The sequence below is a fragment of the Medicago sativa genome, chromosome 5 (genome assembly GCF_051527215.1).
Source record: "Medicago sativa cultivar Bolivia chromosome 5, Bolivia_mono, whole genome shotgun sequence".
NCBI classification, from domain to species: Eukaryota; Viridiplantae; Streptophyta; class Magnoliopsida; order Fabales; family Fabaceae; genus Medicago; species Medicago sativa.
This window is the reverse complement of record NC_140753.1, coordinates 60,210,613-60,232,284: the sequence shown is the minus strand read 5'-3', so window position 1 is coordinate 60,232,284 and position 21,672 is coordinate 60,210,613. Positions and strand designations below refer to the sequence as shown.

General features: G+C 31.7%; 2 long non-coding RNA genes across 19 annotated transcripts; both read left to right on the top strand.

Moving 5' to 3' along the window:
• The first annotated feature begins 1,409 nt into the window (after window positions 1–1,409).
• Window positions 1,410–2,478, top strand: LOC146923637 (uncharacterized). The gene is made up of 4 exons (XR_015010920.1): window positions 1,410–1,587; window positions 1,683–1,781; window positions 2,089–2,210; window positions 2,302–2,478. It is a non-coding gene; the product is annotated as an uncharacterized LOC146923637 (long non-coding RNA).
• Window positions 2,479–5,645: 3,167 nt separating this feature from the next.
• LOC146923636 (uncharacterized) lies at window positions 5,646–15,057 on the top strand. Of its 18 annotated transcripts, none has more exons than XR_015009825.1 (11): window positions 5,646–6,038; window positions 6,171–6,243; window positions 6,428–6,486; window positions 6,604–6,689; window positions 6,795–6,980; window positions 8,524–12,336; window positions 12,419–12,546; window positions 12,726–12,784; window positions 12,902–12,987; window positions 13,093–13,278; window positions 14,822–15,057. It is a non-coding gene; the product is annotated as an uncharacterized LOC146923636 (long non-coding RNA). The 18 variants fall into 18 exon arrangements; XR_015009831.1 differs by having other exon boundaries at window positions 6,331–6,486; XR_015009827.1 differs by having other exon boundaries at window positions 6,171–6,248.
• Window positions 15,058–21,672: the final 6,615 nt, after the last annotated feature.

Genomic DNA, 21,672 nt, shown 5'->3' with positions numbered 1-21,672 from the left:
AATCTTGGTTACTATTTCAACGCAAAATGTCGATTACAAAAGTAATGTTCGATCACTACCAATTTATTTTTCTGAACCATTTGATCACCCTTCGCAACTAATATGCAAGGATTCTTTGAAAAAAAAATCAATATGCAAGGGAAATACTTAATAAAAACAAAATATTATTTAATTTGATTTATTTGAACGTTAATATATCATATTTTATGTTTATGAAACAGTAATAAAAAATTGGATACTTTATTTTAGTCTATTTAGTTTTTTTCAAATGCAATCATTTAATAAAAGAATATATTATATTTTGCTTAATAGCTAATATATGAGCTCAAATTTGATTGGTTAAGTTACATGTTGTTGTTTTACGTAATTATCCTCTAAAAGCTATTATAAATTAGACCCTTTGGCCAACACATTCTTCACACCACAACTCCTGCTTTGCAGTTGTCTTTCATATTCCTTTCTTTTTCATTACGTAATCTTCGTATCTCTCTGTTCAGCTGAAATGGCACCAAAGATCGACTTGATTTCAGATATATCCCCTTCCAAAGAAAACTGAAATATCATGGTTCGAGTCGTTAGCCTTTGGTTTGTGAGGGATATGAAAAAGGATAAACTTCCTTACTCCTTGGAAATGGTTCTAATGGACAATAAGGTAGTTTGATTCCATTTGTTTTTAGTTTTTATCTTTCTTTTTTTTATCAATAATTTTTTGTTTTTTTTTTTTGTCAAAACAATAATTTTTTTGTTAAGGTCGTGTGTAACTGTATCAAGGACTTCAGTTTTTTATAAAGCAAAGAGCGATTATTGTGATTTTTTTTTTAAAGTATGCGATTATTGTCAAAACAATAATTTTTTGTTAAATTGATTCTTTTTTTTTTATTCACAGGATGAAAAAATACGATCCTATACTATAATTTAGGAGCAATTGAAAACTTATTCACAGAATGAAAATTTATATTTTTTTTGATCCCACGTTAGAAGCAACAAAAATATCTATTTTTCGTCCTGTACTATATACGTTCACCGTCCTATACTGAAATTTTTCACCGTCCTATACTAATCCAAACAAAAATACGATCGGTTCAGTTTTTTTTTTATATATATATATATCAAAGATCGACTATATCAATAATTTTAGAAATTGTATCAATAAATTTTTGTTTGGGTCCTTGAAATTTTATTTGTTTATATACAATTGATTGTTTATATTTTTTTGTCCGGCTGTTTTTATTTTTCGTTCTTCTATTATTTTATCCCTAATTGTATTAGGTCAATATTCGTAATTGTATTGTTCTCTAAATTAATCATATAAGTTATTTATATTATAAAATGTTTTGTTATCTAATTTAAATTTTTTTATATTATAGGATGACCGAATCAATGCGTCTGTTAGACGTACTCTCATATACAAGTATGAGAAGGAGCTGAAGGAGGACCGTGTATTCTCTATTGGAAATTTTAGTGTTGCTTCTAATGTGGGTACAAAAATAAAACAATGTGATGATAAGTTTGTTCCTGCTGACATCTACGTGATCGGTGATCCTCGCGAAATCTTTCAATCTGAATATGATACTGATTACTTGATCGGTAAGCTGACCAAAAATAGTATTATCAATTAAAGCAAATCTGGTCTTTTATGTAAAGGAATCATTTTTTTTAATCTTGGTTGATATTCTTTTCAGATGTTATGGGTATGCTGAAAGCTGTTGGTGTTGAGAAGTCATATACTCGCAATATGGATCTCAATCGAAGATGATTCCTATTGAGTTGGATTACGATGGGTACACCATCCTTTTATATTTTACTATTTAGGGAAATGCTAACAAGTGCCCTAAGGGCACTTGATAAGAAACTTAAAGTAGTAACTTTATCTTGGAAATTGTGCATTCAACTTATTGAAATAGTAAAAAGCAACTTTTTCTACATGAAATTTCACAATTATTTCCTTTTTTGATTCCTTAACCATTGCCCTAAGGGCATTGGTTAGCAAAACCCTACTATTTAAAATGTGTTTAAAAAGTTTTTTCACGTATATTTGTGTAACTCACGTTATATTTTATTTTATTTTTTTTAAAATTGTTGTATTAGGTTTCGTTTCAAGTTCACCCTCTTTGGTCCTTATGTTGATGAGTTGAAAGCTTTTCTTGCATCTGGTGAAACCGATAATGTTGTTGTTGCTGTCCTCTTAACCAAGATCAAGATCTTTCAGGGTATAATTACTTTGTGTGCATGTCACCATTTCTTTGTTGTTGGCTTTGTAAACAACTAACGAGCTATTTTTTTCTCAATTATCGAGGTCAGGCGACGATACGAAATACCATCAATGCAACAAAGGTGTTGTTCAATCCAACTTTCAGTGCTGCTCTTCTATTAAAGAAGAGGTAATTGAACGAGGTTATGGTTTTTTGTATTCGCTAAATGACGTTGTGATGTTAAGGCGTCTACATTTAAACAAATATGGATTCAGTTATGCTAACAAAAAAAATTGTACAGCGAGTGAGAACTCTTTGTAATTTATCAAACTTTTATTTCGTTGAACTGATTTTGTTGAAATCACACCCACGCTGAGTTTTGAGCGCCTCATACACTGGAAAATAGAAATGTCATAGAAATGTCGTAAAATGTGGTATTGGAATGTTGCGTATGATTATCACTTTTTCATTTTTCAAGATCAAATTCCATGTCAATTGTGATAGGCCTGTCATGTATTCAGTGTGGTTGGATGCTGCGAAGCATTTAATGTATTTCTGCAAACACTACAACATTCACTTATCTAACTTATTTCGGTTCCTAACACTTTTTTTAACTAATAAGGGATACTTTATTTTAGGACATAAAAAAATTGGAATTGGAGGTATTTAATTGGAATTAAAAACGTATCATTAAGGAATATTAAAAATATGATTTCAGTTGATTCTATTTAATGGTCTTGCTAAAATAAACGTTGAACCTTCCCTAAAAAAAAATAAAATAAGCCTTAAACCAAAAAAAAAATCGGAACCTTCCCTCTAAAATCACAAAGACCATTAAACATGCATATTCATTGTACTTAAAAGTGAGATTTCCGTGTTATTTTCTTTGATTCAATTTGATTAAAAGTTATAATTTTATTAATGCATATTCAATGTACTTCCGTTTTTCTTTTTCTGTACTAAAATAAAAATTGAACAGTTTAATGAAATTTCTTCAACAAAAAAAAAACAGTTTAATGAAATAAAAATGTGAATAATATTTGTTTTATAACTATTAGTTTTTAAGATAATATTCTTTGTGATAAATTATAAATTTGATAATCTTTTTAATAAGTTAAGATTATATTTTTGTGAAATAAAAATGTGAATAATATTTTTTCTGTGTGAAGGAAACATGATTTTATTTGATCTAAATGTGAATGCATATTATTTAATGCCGTGAAATTTCATTAAACTAATACTCATATCATAATAGAGAAATTTCACTAAACTAATACTCATATCTTAATAGCTAAAACATGATTTTATTTAATGTCGTGAAATTTCCTATTTAGTTTTTTTCAAATGCAATCATTAAAAAAAATTATATTTTGCTTAATAGGTAAGATATGAGTTCAAATTTGATTGGTTAAGTTACATGTTGTTGTTTTACATAAATTAGACCCTTTGGCCAACACATTCTTCACACCACAACTCCTGTTTTGTAGCTATTATAAATTTTGATTATATAAAGCTTTTATTTTTATATCTTTTATTGTTTTTTAGTTTAGACAGGGAGACAAAGTGATTAGAAATTGTGACGCACAAGAAGTCGTTTATGAGGAAGAAGAGTCATATGATGGAGCATTGCAAAAGACATTGATAATGAGGCGTTTGAATATAGTGTATAAGAAATAGTGCACTATTTCTTTAATTTTTTTTTTCAAATACAAGAATGACAGAGAAACTGAAGATTGTATTTATTATATTGGAAAATTTAGTGATGCGTGTCGTGAGTGCCCCTTTTTTCTTCATGATTTGTAATTATTAATTTATTGTATATCACACGTACATGAATAATACAAATATATTAATCCTGTAACAAAAAAAAACAAATATATTAATCCATGTGTATGAATTTAGATTTTTTTTCACGATTTTTTATCAACACCATTAACATGCCTTTTTTCTTAAAAACTATTTTAACAACTTCTCACCCTCGGTAACACTTTTCACGTAAGAAATTCTGAGGTGAACTCTCACATAATAATTAATAGTTATAAACAACCAATATTTCTTTAAAAAAAAGTTATATACAACCAATCAAATAAATACAAGTAATAAAGTAATAAAAATAAAATTATTTAATAAAATATATTAATGCGATATTTTCCTCTGTAACCAAAAAAAATATTAATGCGATACAAAATTCCTAAACAAGTCATCGAATTGTAATATTTTGAATAAACATTAATTTTTATGAGAATATTATACTTAATGAATAATGATGTCTTCAAATAAGTCATTTTATTATAAGATTTCAAATAATAATTAGCTTTAATGAGAAGATTATCCTTAATGACAAATTTTAATAATAATTGTTATGTATAATGTATTTGATTTTTTATGAATAAATTGATTAATTTGTTAACTAACTTTTTTTATAAAAAAATGAAATATTTATGAATAAAAATACTTTGATCTTTTTTAAAAAAATTTAAACCTAAAGACATTTTTAAAATAATTCTATTAACCTTTTTTGGAAAATCGGTAAATTTCATTTTATCACAAGTTGATTTAATTTGGTGATATGTCTTTGATGTGTCTTTTTACCACTAGACTAAACTTTTACAAATTTATTACATTAATCTATTATTTGCTAATTTTAATTTTAATTTTTTTATGATACTTCATCTTACTCTTATGAGTGTGTGTGTGTCAAATTTTATCAACTTCTGATAAAATGAAATGAAAAGGGTTTCCAATTTTTTTAATACTACTTATTAGTTTAATCTATTTTTGTATCAAACCTATTAATCTATTGTTCCTTTATATTATTAACATTAAAAGAGTTTTCTAAAATTTATTTTGGATATGTAAATATTGATCCAAATTATATTGCATTAAATTTGATTGGATTTTTTTTCTTCAAAAGATTCATCCAAGTCAAAGTTAACCGTGTTTGATTTTATATTTGGATCATATGATATTTTGCCTCAAAAATATTTCGAATTAGACTTCAAACAAACCTAACATTGTGATGTCAAAATATAGACTAGGACGGTCAACAACGGAGCTCTCAAATTTGGGTGCTTAATTGGATCCAACAAGTACATTTGTAGAATTGTATATGTATTAATGTGCAAGATATATATGCATTAATTCTAATATTTATCCTTTTATACGGTCAATAATCTTTAAATAAGCATAAAAAAATCCTATTTCTTTTTTCAAAAATAAACACATACTTTGATAATCCTATTTGAAAATATTCGTTGAGACAAATCAAACAACATCTTACATGCTAACATTTGTATTTATATATTAGTTAAAAAATGTGGTCAAAGTAAGTTATGTGAATAATGTATATTGTAAAATTGTGAAATGTATTTTGAAACGGTTGAAGTATTAATGAATTGTTGAAACTTTGACATGCTGCAATCAAGGATATCTTAAAAATTCAATGTAATATACCGCTAAATTCTAAATAGACTGACGTATCAGTTGAGCATGTCAGAACTAAAATTATTTCTGAAGAGTTAATTATTTATTGAGAAATGCGAGGATATTCGGTATATATCTCACACATTATCCCGATGGACTTGAGATTTTTTTTTAAACAAGGGGCAAAATGGTAATCCTACCTCTCAAGATATTTTTATAGGTGGTCAATATAGTTTTCTTTCATTTTCTCATTTCCCTTCATTTCTCTCACTAGCTAAAGACTACTCCCTCTCCTCACTTTCTCTCTCTCGCCAATTCCCTTCCTCCATCCAATCTTTACAATTTTCTTACTTTCCTCATGGATTCAAGCTTGATGAGATCAATTCTTCTCACTTTATATGTTGGAACTACTAAGAAACAAAGGTAAGCTCACTTCCTTTCTTCCTTTTTCTTTCCCAAGTGAACCCTAACCCCATTCTTTAATCATTCAATTCATTCATTCCAGACAACAATAAGTTGATACATGTTTGTGCCTTGTATGAGAACAAATTCTAGTTGGTTGGGCAAGATTGTGTTGTTTTTGGGTGCATAGTGGTGTTGTTGGGCTGTAATGAACAAGTGAATAATGGTAAGGTGTGTATGTTTTTGATTTTGATCTGTTATGTATAATTGGAATTGCTAGAATCATAAGCTATTAATGAAGTAAATTAATTAGGATTGTTGTGGATAAGCTTGAAGTTGGAAAGTATTGTTAAGTTGTTTTCATAAGCATCTAAAAGTGATTCGGAAACCATTTATACATGTTTGGGTAGATGGAAGCGGTTATGCTTAAAAGCTATGAGATGGGTGTCGAATTCGTATGATAGCTCAGGTACTGATTGAGTTACTGCTGTTGCTGTGTAGTTCAGGCTTGTCTAACTATTGCATTTTTGGATTGTACGTTTAATTCCCTTCAAATTGGATATAAATTTTGTGTGTTTCGGATTAGGAACGAACTCAGAAAGTGTGTTTGAAGTTGTGAATTTCTGCTGGAAAATCTGCTTACGGGTTTTGGGACAGGACTCCACTAAAACGGTAATAACTTTCTCTCTGTAACTCCGAATCAGGTGGTTCTTGTTGCTATGGTTAGCTAACGAAATTGCCGTCGTTTTGGCACCGGTTTCACTGATTTTGGTCCAGTAATGAAGTCTGTAGACAAGTTTGAAGTTGAGGACAGAAGTAGGATTTTGTGCTGAACCGAAATTCAAGTTGGTGATGAACTAAGCTGTTGCAGTCTCGGACTGTTCTTCGGATGACCGATTAGAGGCAGAGGTGAAGATGCTCAATTGATGCTTATAATTGTTCAAGAGCTTGGAATAAGATGAGGTGAGTTCCTTTAGATAGTAAACCATCCATTTTGGGTAGTGAATTTATGCCATATGATTTATGACCCTTGAGTTGGAATAAATTAGATGTAGTTAGAATAGTTATGATTTACTAGTTAGATACCCTATTAATTTGTTCTAATATTTCTTATGTTAATGTGTAATATTAATCAATCCTAATGTTGGAGGATAGGATTTTAAATTGAAATTTCGACGCACACACTTATATATAGTTTTGGATAATTGAACTTGTCACATGTTTTGATTACTAGTTTATTCTAAATCCTCTTTCAAGTTATGAATATGTTTATGTTAGTGGAGATGTTGGAGGAAAATGTTAGACAAGGCAAATATTATATTTACTTGTATAAATGGTTGAGAAAATGTTAGAGTTTAACACTTGCCTTGGTTACAAAATTGGTTGCATCTTCTTAAATGATTTTACAAGGAAGTTTATCATGCATAAATATAGTCACTGTTCGGCTAGAATTCGAAACATTTAATTTATTCAAATATGTAACCAGGAATGTTTTAAGATACTCCAACACGAATAGTAACATAAACATGTTCAAATTAACATTAATGCATATTTTCTTACTATGTGACAAAGAATATTTAGCAATCCTCCAACATAGGTGCCATTACATAATTATTGCACATTGACATAAGAAATGTATTTAGAACGAGTATGACATGTAAACAATTCATGGGTAGATTTCCAAAGTTTGGAAAATAAGGAACTTTAATTATGGAATTTCGGCTTAATTAGTCGAAGTTAGATTTATCAGGATATGGGGAAAATCTTATGACCTTTTAGGAATGGCATATGACAACGATATGCCTAGAACCTGAATAGGTTAGTATCAAAATTAATTTCAGAATAAAGACGGAATCACTACGTCTTTATTATCAGTTTCAGGATGTTATTATTATAAGAAATCAATTAAGTTAATGTATTCCTCTCTTTTGCTCCCCGTTAGTAGTGGAGTTGAGAATTATTTCAGTTATCAGAAATCATTTCACTTATAATATTAAAATATGTTTTAACCGTGGCTTTTGCTATCCTCGCCAGTTAGGATACAAAAGGTTCCCGCCAGTTGGAACGGGCACTATCCGTGAGGATGACCCCACGATAATCAGAGGAGTCCGATATCCCCGTCAGTTGGGTTCCCGCCAGTTGGAATTATTACCGGTCAGAGTGGAATAAATTCCGGGGTTACTCCACCTGGGTTTATTCCGTAAAATCAACTCAGATAATATTGTTTGTTCAACGCTAACATTCCTAACATAATATGACAAACATTATGACTATAATAGTTAGTATGATTTCAACATTAGTATCAGGATTGAATCAGTATTTCAGATAGCGATCCTAGTTATCCCCCGATCGCTCAGTTATGCATGACAAAACTGTATAAACCCAAAAAGGGTTGAGCTTAGAGACAGATGGCGATCCTAGGTTCCCTGAGATTGCCTACAGCCTAGGATAGGTGGAACTCACTGAGACATCCCGTCTCACCCCATTCCATTTTATTTTATTTCAGATCAGCAGGTTGTACGTGGCAAGGAGACAATACAGGAGGCTGACTAATATATTTTCACATGCTCGTGTCGTACTAGTTCAGATTATTTGTTACGGTTCCAGACATGTATTCATATAGAAAATGTACGATCCTGCAGTGATGTATATATTTATTCAGTCGAAATTTTATTATTGTAATTTTAATGTATCCAGTACTAAATTTAACGCACATTCTAAATATTCTAGATAAGTTTAGTATGGGCGTTACAATTTGGTATCAGAGCTGGTCGATTCAGATCGTGCCTTGGAACATTAGAATTCAATAAAATGGAGTAGGACCATTGGGTTCCGGATATTTATTCTAAATGTCATGTCTAGGTGAGCCTGATCAACTCAAACTAGTATATGACAATTAGAACAAATGTCTGAGAGCTGAATAGGACCTAGGAGGAATGAAGCATACGAAGGAGGAAAGTCGGGGTGTCAAGTTTTGTAACAAATTTGATAAGGAAGTATTTGACGCCAAATGTTGACTGGTAAACTGTGTAGCTGAATATTCTTGAAGGACACAAGGGAAATGTTAAGTTTAAGACGGAGTACGCCAGTATCGTTGAACGACTCTTCCTATATGGATATTGGAGAAGTAAGAGATTCAGGATGATAAAAGGATGATTAAACCTTAACAAGCACGCAACATAAGAAGCATTAGTAAGGTATAGAAGAAGATTGCGGGATCAGAAGAGGAACTTGATATGAGAAAATTATCCGATGAACAATGAAATTCATAAACTCTCAGTGGATGTAGAGTATGTAAGAAGTGAATGACTCGAATGCCTGAAACAAGCCGACTTTTGATGTTTGAGTTGTTAAGTGAACTAATTAAGGAATTAGTAAATTATTTTGAAGTTGACAAGGAAATCCCCTCAATGCGAGCATTGAATGGACAACGCAAGTCAGATAAACTACGTCAGAATAGTCGTACCTCCCGAAGTCTAGAGTGCTAGAGTTATGAATCAAGAAATGAAGATGGTATATAACATAAGAGTCAAGAAGGATGAATAAATAGTATTGGAAAGATATTTTACGAATCAATTACGATTTGGATGCATTCTTACTAACAAGATATTGCAAGGAAGTTAAGCTAACGGGAGTAGTACACGAAGGAAATTGAATCAGACCACCTGCATCTATCTCGAATTATTAAGTTGTTTTTGAACTAAGAAGCACAAGCTTAGTAGTAAGTGGAAAAAGGATCTCAGAAATGGTCATAGACAAGATGTAACCTTTCGAACGAAACAGAAAATAAAGATTTAATAATAGGTTGTCAAAGTTCGGTGAAATAATGGACGAACGATGTCAAGCTCTTTCAATAGAACGTGTCAATGCATAAATATAGTAGGTTGACGTATTAAGGATTAACTAGAATTTTGGATTGAAAATTATTTTGAGGTTCTGTTGTATGGAAGATTGCTGCTAGTGCAAAAGAATTAAGAGTGAAGTATGCATTTTGTAAGGAACACCTTGCGAGAACAAGTATGTAATATATGTTTAAGGGAAAAATACAGTACCTGGAAATGATTCGTCAGTGATATAAATTGATGCTCGAAGTAGCAAGTAGTGTAAAGTTAGTCCCTCTTCTCATAATATGTAAACTCCGAAGAATGACTTGGAGAATTGGATAAACATATAGTATTGAGATTGTGAAATTGTTAGTATGATTAGATCGGTATGCCTAAATCGATGTAAGTTAACAAATCAGAGTGGCGCAGCGGAAAATTAATCAGTAAAGAAGTGATAAGATGTGCAATAGTTTAAGACTTTGAGATGAGATATTCATGGGAAAAATTTTAAGAGACGAACTAAGGATTTTTCAAGCCACATCATTCAAAGATATTGAAAGTTTAAAAAGTTAAAGAAGATGTAGTAAGAGTAGGACGGAAGTGTTTGTCCCTTGTTAAATCTAAGAAAATTAGAATCACCTCTAGTATGTAACTTAGTCAGTCGACTTGGTGATTTCAAAGAATGAATTAAAAGTATCAGTTTAGCTGGAAAAGAGTCATGTATGAGGTAATAAATATGGATGTTGTATCAAGATGATTTTATTTTGGTTTGAAATACTCTCATGGGATATCAAGTATAGTAAGAGGCATTTAAGTGCAAGGATGCTATTCAGAACAAGAATGCGAATGCTTAAACACAATTTTGTTGTGAAGTTCGGGAATTTTAAACTCCGTATTTTTGAAGGTGAAGAAAAGATTGATATCATACAAGATAGAAAATTTTATGTGATATACAGTATGAAATTATCAGAAAGACTAAGATAATATGTTCCCTATAATAACAGAGAGAATAATATTGTTCAAGGATGAAGTGTATATTTTGGAAGAGTAAGTTCATGAGAAAATTTGATTACGTATCTTATTTATTTTGACCGGATCAAAGTGTAATTTGATTAATTCAAGAATGTTGAAAACTTAGTGCAGATGAAGTATAGTCAAATGACTGCAGTTATATGTCATGTATTAAGCTATCAGTTGTATTACCTCGTGTATTGTGTACTCGTCAGTCAGTGCACCATTTCTCATATAAGATTTATATATTTAATGTACTCGCCAGTTAGTACATTATGTATATAAATCTGACCTATGGATTGTACTCGTCAGTTAGTACTTCCATCAGATGTTTGAGGTAACACCATGTTGAGTTTATTCATATAAAACATAACAGATATCAGAAGTAACATTTTCTATTTATGTGTTGATTGACGGAGAAAGTTGAAACAATTCTTACTTTCGATGAAATAAACTAGACGTCAGATATTACTAAGAGTAGTGACGATCTTATACAGAGTATGGTACAATTATCATTATAAGACCTCGTTACTAGGGGCATAGTTTATAAATAAAATTTTATTGGGACCAGAAATAGCATGAAAGATCACTCAAAGGTCATATTCGTTCAAGACAAGATAAAGAAATCGACGAAGTCGATAAAAGTGTTACTCCAATAAGTGTATGATATTTCTATAGAACTCAGTGAAGCTAAACAAGTATTAGTAACCTAAGACAAATTTATAAAGAGTGTCCGAACCCAAGAATTAATTCGAAGGATATCAGGTGCATCAGCTCGGTCAGCCCCGCCTTCCATCATGCCCAGGATGTATAGTGAGTCACAACTCACATTTAAGAAGGTTATTATCAAACATGTCCTAAAATCAATTTTGACCTATCAATTCAAGTCAGTTGTATTTATGGTTATGTAATCAAGAAACGCTATGTAACGATGGAGACCACTATTTGAGTCGGACAGAAAGAATCAGTTGATAATGAACGTATGTGGAAGTCTAAGGTCGAAAATATAGAGGAATTATTTGTGCTTATTAGCATGTAAACTCTAAATTTCGAGGACGAAATTTTCTTAAGGGGGGTAGAGTGTAATATACCGCTAAATTCTAAATAGACTGACGTATCAGTTGAGCATGTCAGAACTAAAATTATTTCTGAAGAGTTAATTATTTATTGAGAAATGCGAGGATATTCGGTATATATCTCACACATTATCCCGATGGACTTGAGATTTTTTTTTAAACAAGGGGCAAAATGGTAATCCTACCTCTCAAGATATTTTTATAGGTGGTCAATATAGTTTTCTTTCATTTTCTCATTTCCCTTCATTTCTCTCACTAGCTAAAGACTACTCCCTCTCCTCACTTTCTCTCTCTCGCCAATTCCCTTCCTCCATCCAATCTTTACAATTTTCTTACTTTCCTCATGGATTCAAGCTTGATGAGATCAATTCTTCTCACTTTATATGTTGGAACTACTAAGAAACAAAGGTAAGCTCACTTCCTTTCTTCCTTTTTCTTTCCCAAGTGAACCCTAACCCCATTCTTTAATCATTCAATTCATTCATTCCAGACAACAATAAGTTGATACATGTTTGTGCCTTGTATGAGAACAAATTCTAGTTGGTTGGGCAAGATTGTGTTGTTTTTGGGTGCATAGTGGTGTTGTTGGGCTGTAATGAACAAGTGAATAATGGTAAGGTGTGTATGTTTTTGATTTTGATCTGTTATGTATAATTGGAATTGCTAGAATCATAAGCTATTAATGAAGTAAATTAATTAGGATTGTTGTGGATAAGCTTGAAGTTGGAAAGTATTGTTAAGTTGTTTTCATAAGCATCTAAAAGTGATTCGGAAACCATTTATACATGTTTGGGTAGATGGAAGCGGTTATGCTTAAAAGCTATGAGATGGGTGTCGAATTCGTATGATAGCTCAGGTACTGATTGAGTTACTGCTGTTGCTGTGTAGTTCAGGCTTGTCTAACTATTGCATTTTTGGATTGTACGTTTAATTCCCTTCAAATTGGATATAAATTTTGTGTGTTTCGGATTAGGAACGAACTCAGAAAGTGTGTTTGAAGTTGTGAATTTCTGCTGGAAAATCTGCTTACGGGTTTTGGGACAGGACTCCACTAAAACGGTAATAACTTTCTCTCTGTAACTCCGAATCAGGTGGTTCTTGTTGCTATGGTTAGCTAACGAAATTGCCGTCGTTTTGGCACCGGTTTCACTGATTTTGGTCCAGTAATGAAGTCTGTAGACAAGTTTGAAGTTGAGGACAGAAGTAGGATTTTGTGCTGAACCGAAATTCAAGTTGGTGATGAACTAAGCTGTTGCAGTCTCGGACTGTTCTTCGGATGACCGATTAGAGGCAGAGGTGAAGATGCTCAATTGATGCTTATAATTGTTCAAGAGCTTGGAATAAGATGAGGTGAGTTCCTTTAGATAGTAAACCATCCATTTTGGGTAGTGAATTTATGCCATATGATTTATGACCCTTGAGTTGGAATAAATTAGATGTAGTTAGAATAGTTATGATTTACTAGTTAGATACCCTATTAATTTGTTCTAATATTTCTTATGTTAATGTGTAATATTAATCAATCCTAATGTTGGAGGATAGGATTTTAAATTGAAATTTCGACGCACACACTTATATATAGTTTTGGATAATTGAACTTGTCACATGTTTTGATTACTAGTTTATTCTAAATCCTCTTTCAAGTTATGAATATGTTTATGTTAGTGGAGATGTTGGAGGAAAATGTTAGACAAGGCAAATATTATATTTACTTGTATAAATGGTTGAGAAAATGTTAGAGTTTAACACTTGCCTTGGTTACAAAATTGGTTGCATCTTCTTAAATGATTTTACAAGGAAGTTTATCATGCATAAATATAGTCACTGTTCGGCTAGAATTCGAAACATTTAATTTATTCAAATATGTAACCAGGAATGTTTTAAGATACTCCAACACGGATAGTAACATAAACATGTTCAAATTAACATTAATGCATATTTTCTTACTATGTGACAAAGAATATTTAGCAATCCTCCAACATAGGTGCCATTACATAATTATTGCACATTGACATAAGAAATGTATTTAGAACGAGTATGACATGTAAACAATTCATGGGTAGATTTCCAAAGTTTGGAAAATAAGGAACTTTAATTATGGAATTTCGGCTTAATTAGTCGAAGTTAGATTTATCAGGATATGGGGAAAATCTTATGACCTTTTAGGACTGGCATATGACAACGATATGCCTAGAACCTGAATAGGTTAGTATCAAAATTAATTTCAGAATAAAGACGGAATCACTACGTCTTTATTATCAGTTTCAGGATGTTATTATTATAAGAAATCAATTAAGTTAATGTATTCCTCTCTTTTGCTCCCCGTTAGTAGTGGAGTTGAGAATTATTTCAGTTATCAGAAATCATTTCACTTATAATATTAAAATATGTTTTAACCGTGGCTTTTGCTATCCTCGCCAGTTAGGATACAAAAGGTTCCCGCCAGTTGGAACGGGCACTATCCGTGAGGATGACCCCACGATAATCAGAGGAGTCCGGTATCCCCGTCAGTTGGGTTCCCGCCAGTTGGAATTATTACCGGTCAGAGTGGAATAAATTCCGGGGTTACTCCACCTGGGTTTATTCCGTAAAATCAACTCAGATAATATTGTTTGTTCAACGCTAACATTCCTAACATAATATGACAAACATTATGACTATAATAGTTAGTATGATTTCAACATTAGTATCAGGATTGAATCAGTATTTCAGATAGCGATCCTAGTTATCCCCCGATCGCTCAGTTATGCATGACAAAACTGTATAAACCCAAAAAGGGTTGAGCTTAGAGACAGATGGCGATCCTAGGTTCCCTGAGATTGCCTACAGCCTAGGATAGGTGGAACTCACTGAGACATCCCGTCTCACCCCATTCCATTTTATTTTATTTCAGATCAGCAGGTTGTACGTGGCAAGGAGACAATACAGGAGGCTGACTAATATATTTTCACATGCTCGTGTCGTACTAGTTCAGATTATTTGTTACGGTTCCAGACATGTATTCATATAGAAAATGTACGATCCTGCAGTGATGTATATATTTATTCAGTCGAAATTTTATTATTGTAATTTTAATGTATCCAGTACTAAATTTAACGCACATTCTAAATATTCTAGATAAGTTTAGTATGGGCGTTACATTCAAGGTATTCTTTAAGTCATTTAAGAATATATAGCAAGTTTTCCGTTTTCCATAGTCAATCACCAATGAATAACTTTTAAACCATCATAAAAAAATCCTATTTTATTTAAAAAAATAAAACTCATGAATTAAAAATTAATTGCATTAAAGGTAATCAAATTGTAGAAAATTTGAAATGCTTCAATCAAGACAATCACAAAAAACAAATTCAAGGAATATTTTAAATCACTCAATAATGAATATGTATGTCTTCTTAAAAAAAAACAGCCGTGCTATATCCAGCAAAAATAATTTCGCAAAGATATCACGAGCGTATTACTTTTAACATGTACTAGCCTACCCCTAAAAAAATCATGTGATGACTTTCAATTTTTTTGTGCAAACTAACATTCAGCTGTTTAAGTTATTTTTTTATTTTGGATTTAATTTGTATACATCTACGATATAATTTTTTGGGTTAAATATGTTTTTTAGTCCCTATAAAATTACAAACTTTCAAGTTTAATATTTACAAAAAATTTATTCATTTTTAGTCTCTGTTTGAATTTTATAGGGACAATTTTGGAGGACCACAAGTGTCCATTTTTTGTAAAAAGTTTTCAAAATAAGGATTATTTTTACAAACTACAATATTATAAAGGTCTAAAATTACCGCTAAAATTTTGTAGAGACTAAAAACATATTTACCTCAAAAAAGTTTTACACATGCATGCTATCAAATCATTATATGATGTCACATTTTTAAATAAGCTCCTAAAATATCTTAAAATATATTTATTTGTAAAAAAATAATAAAAGATATTCTTTAGGATTCTTATAAAATATCATAACATTACATTGAATAATTGGATATACCCATATCTTATAATTGGAGCTCCTAAAAAAATTACATGATGGGTACATATATTGTAAAAGTCGTGGAGTAATAAACCGCTTTGACACACTAAACCAAAACGCTGCATTTAAAGAAAAAACTTGCCTCTATTGCCAGTCGTGAACATTTCGTGGAATATGTGTCGCGATATCAAGCATTTTCCAAAAAAAAAAAATGAATATGTATGTCTCATTTTCTTATTTCTATTTAATCTTGACCCTCATCCTGTTCTTCAATTCATGTTTCTACTATTCTTGGTAAACAATAGATCATTGAACAATCATTAAAAAAAAAATCAAACCAAGCAAGTTCTCGGAATCAATCAAAGTATGAAATACAAATTTTGGGACAAATAACTTATTTGATATTATGTGGTTGCTAATTTAAAATTCAACGGAAAAAAATTATGGTCAACCTTAAATTTTAAATGAAAGTTAAAAATAAGGTAACTAATTAGTTGTGGAAATTTCTACTATACTTATAAATGATTATTATAGTTTTTTATTTACAGGAATTTTGATTTTTATTGTTTTTATTATAGATTTTTTTATTATAGAAATCATTAAAAAAATATTGATTTCTATAATCCTAATGTGCATTAAATCATAATTAAAAAAGATATTTTATCAAAAGATAAAGAATGACAATTGGATATTTAAATGTTTGAGTTTTAATAAGGAAAATAATACATAATAAAAGAGAGTACAACAAGTAGTCTAACTCATATTATACCATGCAAACCATCTCCTTCTCCTGAAAAATAAAATAAAAATATACCTATTTTTTGTCCTAAAAAATAACCTTTTTTAAGTAAAAGTGGGATGATCACTTTCAACATCTCATTGTTTTTGAATGAACTGAAGAGGTTTCATTGATAAGGGAAATAAAATCAATCAATAGTAAATGAGCACTAACATAGAAAATACAATCATTTAATTCCTTCGTCGTTTGTAAGAAAAATCATTCAATAAAAAAAAATTAAGCAAACATAAGTTTATGATCATCATGGGTATAAAAAAAAGTTAATTATGGATGATGATACCTATTTAAAAAGAAATTAAGAAAACATGATTCAGCATCCACGCCTACAGGTGTTCACGGGATGAGTCGGTTTTCATTGTAATCTATTACCCGATGCAATCAAGTTTCATTAGGTTTGATCAATAAATAATTACACGTTACTTTTAAAAAAAATCTTAAAAATATATATAATTAAAGGACATTCTATATTATAAAAATTTGAAGACTTGGACTAGATTCTACTAATTAAAATTTGAACACTTGAATTTAATTAAAACACTTTGAATCTCTATGACATGGACCAAGTATATAATAGTGTGAACACTGGGTCAATGCGTAGAAAAAACGCGTTTTATAGCTCAAATACAATGTTAAATGAGCAAGGATGGATACATCGCTGCGTGAATGCAGTAAAAAATAAGCAAAGGTCTCCACATCTTTGTGAACGAGTGTGGGTAAAGAAGTTAGTTAATAAGAGTATGATCCATTTTAGAACATGGAATAAAGGTACCCTTACTTGAACATATATGGAAATAGTTGACGCTATGACTAAAATGAAGATTAATTTGATGTGCCAACAAAAAACTATGTGGGTAGGTGAAAATGCGAAAGAATTAGATAGTTCAAGATTTAAGCATTGATAAACTGTAAAAGTTAGATCGAGAAATGGTGTGAGCATTATTGTGGATAAGGAATTGCAAAAGGATATTGTGGATGTAAAGAGGATGTGAGATTTGATTGTATCCCACAAATTTTTAGTTTAATAAGACATCTTTATTTTTTTTATTTTTTTTAAAGGAAATAAGACATCTTTAATGTTATGAGTATTTACTCACCTTAGGTAGGTTTGGAAGAATATTCTAAAGTTAAATTTTGGAAGGATTTGAAAGGTTTTTGAGCCTCAGTGCATATGATTGTGTAGAAATTAATGGGTTTAGGGGTGTTCGCGGTCCAGTTTGGATCGGTTTTGAGGGAAAAAGTCAACCGATCCAAAATAAAAATCATGTGCATCCGATCCGATCCGATCCAAATATATGCGGTTTAATTTGGATCGGTTTTTGGACATCCAAAGTGCAACATGTATTTTTTTTATTAATATTAATATTACACATACACATTAAAATAATAGGTTTGATACAAAATATAACACAAATGTATTTAAAAAGTTAACATTATACAATGAAAATGATTGATTATATTTAAAATAGATGAAGTAGTAGTAATATAAATTAAATTAATGCAGTATATAATACTAATAAACTAATAAATATGTATTAAAATCTACTTTTGCGGTTTGGTTCGGTTTTGAAAAGGTGATTCGAAATCCGATCAGATCATAGCGATTTTTTCAAAACAACATCCAAACACATCCAAAAATATTCGGTTTTTTGTGATTTTCGGTTTTTTTGGATCGGTTTGCGGTTTTATTTTAGATTGGTTTGGATTTGAACACCCCTAGATATACCACAAGGAGAAAATGATTTTCTAGGAGGGGATCTAAATGGGCATGTAAGGAGTGTTTGATAAGTTTTAAAGGCGTGAATGATGGTATAGCCTCGGGGTCATAAATGCATAGGGTAAATCTATCCTAGATTTTTTGTTGTCTTTTATTCTTACTCTAGGAAAATAAAAAGGAAATTTATTACATACAAGAGTGAGATTTCATTTTCTCAAATAAATTTATTTCTTATTAGGAATTATGGCAGAAATATTTGTTTGAATTTAAAGTTTTACATGGAGAGAGTGTGACTATCCAACATATAGTATTGGTTATGAATGTAAGGGTTAAGTTAAGAGCGGAGATGAGAGGCCATGATTGGGATACAAGGATCAAGTGGTGACATTTAAAAGATCAAAACCAAAGTGCTTTCCTACAAAAGATTTTGAAGGTAGGTTGTGTGAAGCTACATAGAAGCGAAAATGATACATGGAACAAGATGACATATGAGATTAAAAAAGTAGCAAAAGAGACACTAGAAGAATTAATAGGTTTTGGACCTAGCTAGGAGTAAAGAATCTTGGTGGAACCAAAGAGTTCAAATTAAAGTGAGAATCAAAACAGTACTTCACTAATAAAAAATAGGGATAAGGGTGATACATTTGAAGAATATTATACATTAAGAAATTTTGCACATTCCAACCTTGATGCCAAGGTTGATCTCGAGGGGTGTGTTTTTTAGGATATAGTAAAGGCTGATTAGAGTAGTTTAAGTAGTTAAGAGATACTTTTTTTAGGCTATAGTAAAGAAAAAACTAAGAGTTACTAACTCTACGATACCATTCAACATTTTCTACATTTTTTAGGCTGATATGTTTAAATATAAAGGATTCTTATATAAAGCTAATATTTTTTCTTTCTCTTCAACATGCACACATATGCATGCAAAGGTGTTAATATTAATTTAGTGACTTTACATTTAATATGTAGATCTGCGTATCTGTGATGATGACTTGAAGAACCTTTGTTTGATTGAAATTGAAATGCTGCTTCAGGAAAACGGACAGTCTCTTACTGACTTCAAATCTATGCCTAGGCCAAACGCAGCAGACATGCCAACTTTCACAAACAAGCTTATCGTTGATGAGCTAAATTACAACAAAGATGAACTGGAAAAGACACACGCTGATATGTTACTGATGCTGATTGATGAACAAAGATGTATGCATGACAAGATCATGGAGTTCGTTGGTTCTGACGCCGATGGTTTCTTTTTCTTATATGGTTACGGTGGTACTGGAAAAACCTTTATATGAAAAGCATTGTCGGCTGCTGTTAGATTGAAGGGGTTAGTTGTATTGAATCATGCATCCAGCGGTATAGCGGCTCTTCTATTACCAGGTGGAAGAACCGTACACTCGGCGCTGACAATCCCTATTGAGATTAATGAGGCATCATCACTTACGATGGAAAAGGATAGTCCTAGGGCAGAACTGGTGCGTGCTGCAAAGTTGATAATTTGGGATGAGGCTCCAATGATGCACCGATGGTGTTTTGAAGCAGTTGACCGATCATTGCGTGATATCATGTCCAAGAATGATCCCCTAAACGCACTTAAACCTTTTGGTGGAATGACAGTAGTTTTAGGTGGTGATTTTAGACAGATATTGCCTGTTGTTCGAGGAGGAACGAGGCCAGATATTGTTGATGCCTCAGTCAATTCGTCAAAGTTATGGGCTTATTGCAATGTGTTGAGGCTTACTGTTAATATGAGATTGGGTGCATCTTTGGTACCTACAGAGCAGGAAGAAATTGCTAATTTTGGCAAGTGGATACTCTCAATTGGAGACGGCAACGACGCTTCAGATGAGAATGGTGAAATGAAGGTAGAAATTCCTGAAGATTTGTTGATATCGGACACAACAAGTCCGTTGATGACCAACTATTTTTCCAATAAAGGGGAATACTCGCACCAACGCTTGATTCAGTTGAGCATGTTAACGAATATATGATGTCGCTGATTCCAGGTGAAGAGAAAGAGTATTTAAGCTCTAATTCTGTTTGTCGATCGAGTGAAAATTCTGATGTCCAAAGCGAGTGGTTCACAACGGAATTTCTTAATGGTATTAAGAGCTCTGGAATTCCAAATCACCGGTTGATACTAAAGGTGGGATGTCCAGTTATGCTGATGAGAAACATCGATCAGGCCAATGGACTGTGTAATGGTACGAGGCTGACAGTTACACATCTAGGGAAGAGCACGATAGTTGCTACCGTAATTACATGAAAAAGGGCAGGTACCAGGGTATTCATTCCCAGGATGAATCTTATTCCGAGTGATCCAGGACTACCCTTCAAATTCAGGCGCAGGCAATTTCCATTGACGCTTTGTTTTGCAATGACAATAAATAAAAGCCAGGGTCAATCTTTATCTCGAGTCGGGGGTTATCTTCCTAAGCCCGTGTTCACGCATGGACAACTTTATGTCGCTGTCTCTCGAGTTAATTCTAGAAAAGGTTTGAAGCTGCTCATCCTGGATGAAGATAATAATGTTTGCAAGGAGACCACAAATGTTGTGTATCATAAAAGGATTCTAGAAAAGGTTTGAAGCTGCTCATCCTCGTTTTAAAAAGGAACGGAGGGAGTACCTATTAAGATTAACATGGCAACACCACACTTTGACGTTTCTTTTATTTTGATTTAATAAAACAACGATATATTTTATGAATAAAAATAGCTTTGAGTATAAGATTATGCAAGCCAAACTTTATATAGAATGAGATGATGTGAGGGGTCAACTTGAAATTTAAAGTGGGGTCATCATAAAAAATTACTTGGTAATTGGTTAAAACAATAATGGTGAAATGGGGTCACGTGCCCCCAATAGCACTAACGTGCATCCGTGCCTGCTCCTAACGGTGCAGTTTTTTCAATCAAAGAAAAATGTGCAGTTTTTTATGGTGTAAATTCACTTGAAAATTATCTCTACTTATACCATGATTCCATAATATACATTTTTTTAACAAGCTAAAATGATGTATTATAAACAGACACTGATTCACCCCGCACAAGGCGTACAAAAGGGGAACCAACCAAGAGAATTTACAAAGTCAAAGTGCCGTAATTAAGAAGGCACGAGCAAAACAGACAACAAATTACACGAGGATACCCATACAAAGGAGCGGATGTTTGCACCAGTCATAATAACTATAACTAAAATTCACATGCTTCGCTTTCAACCATAAGAAAGAATGTTGCTTAACCTTGTCA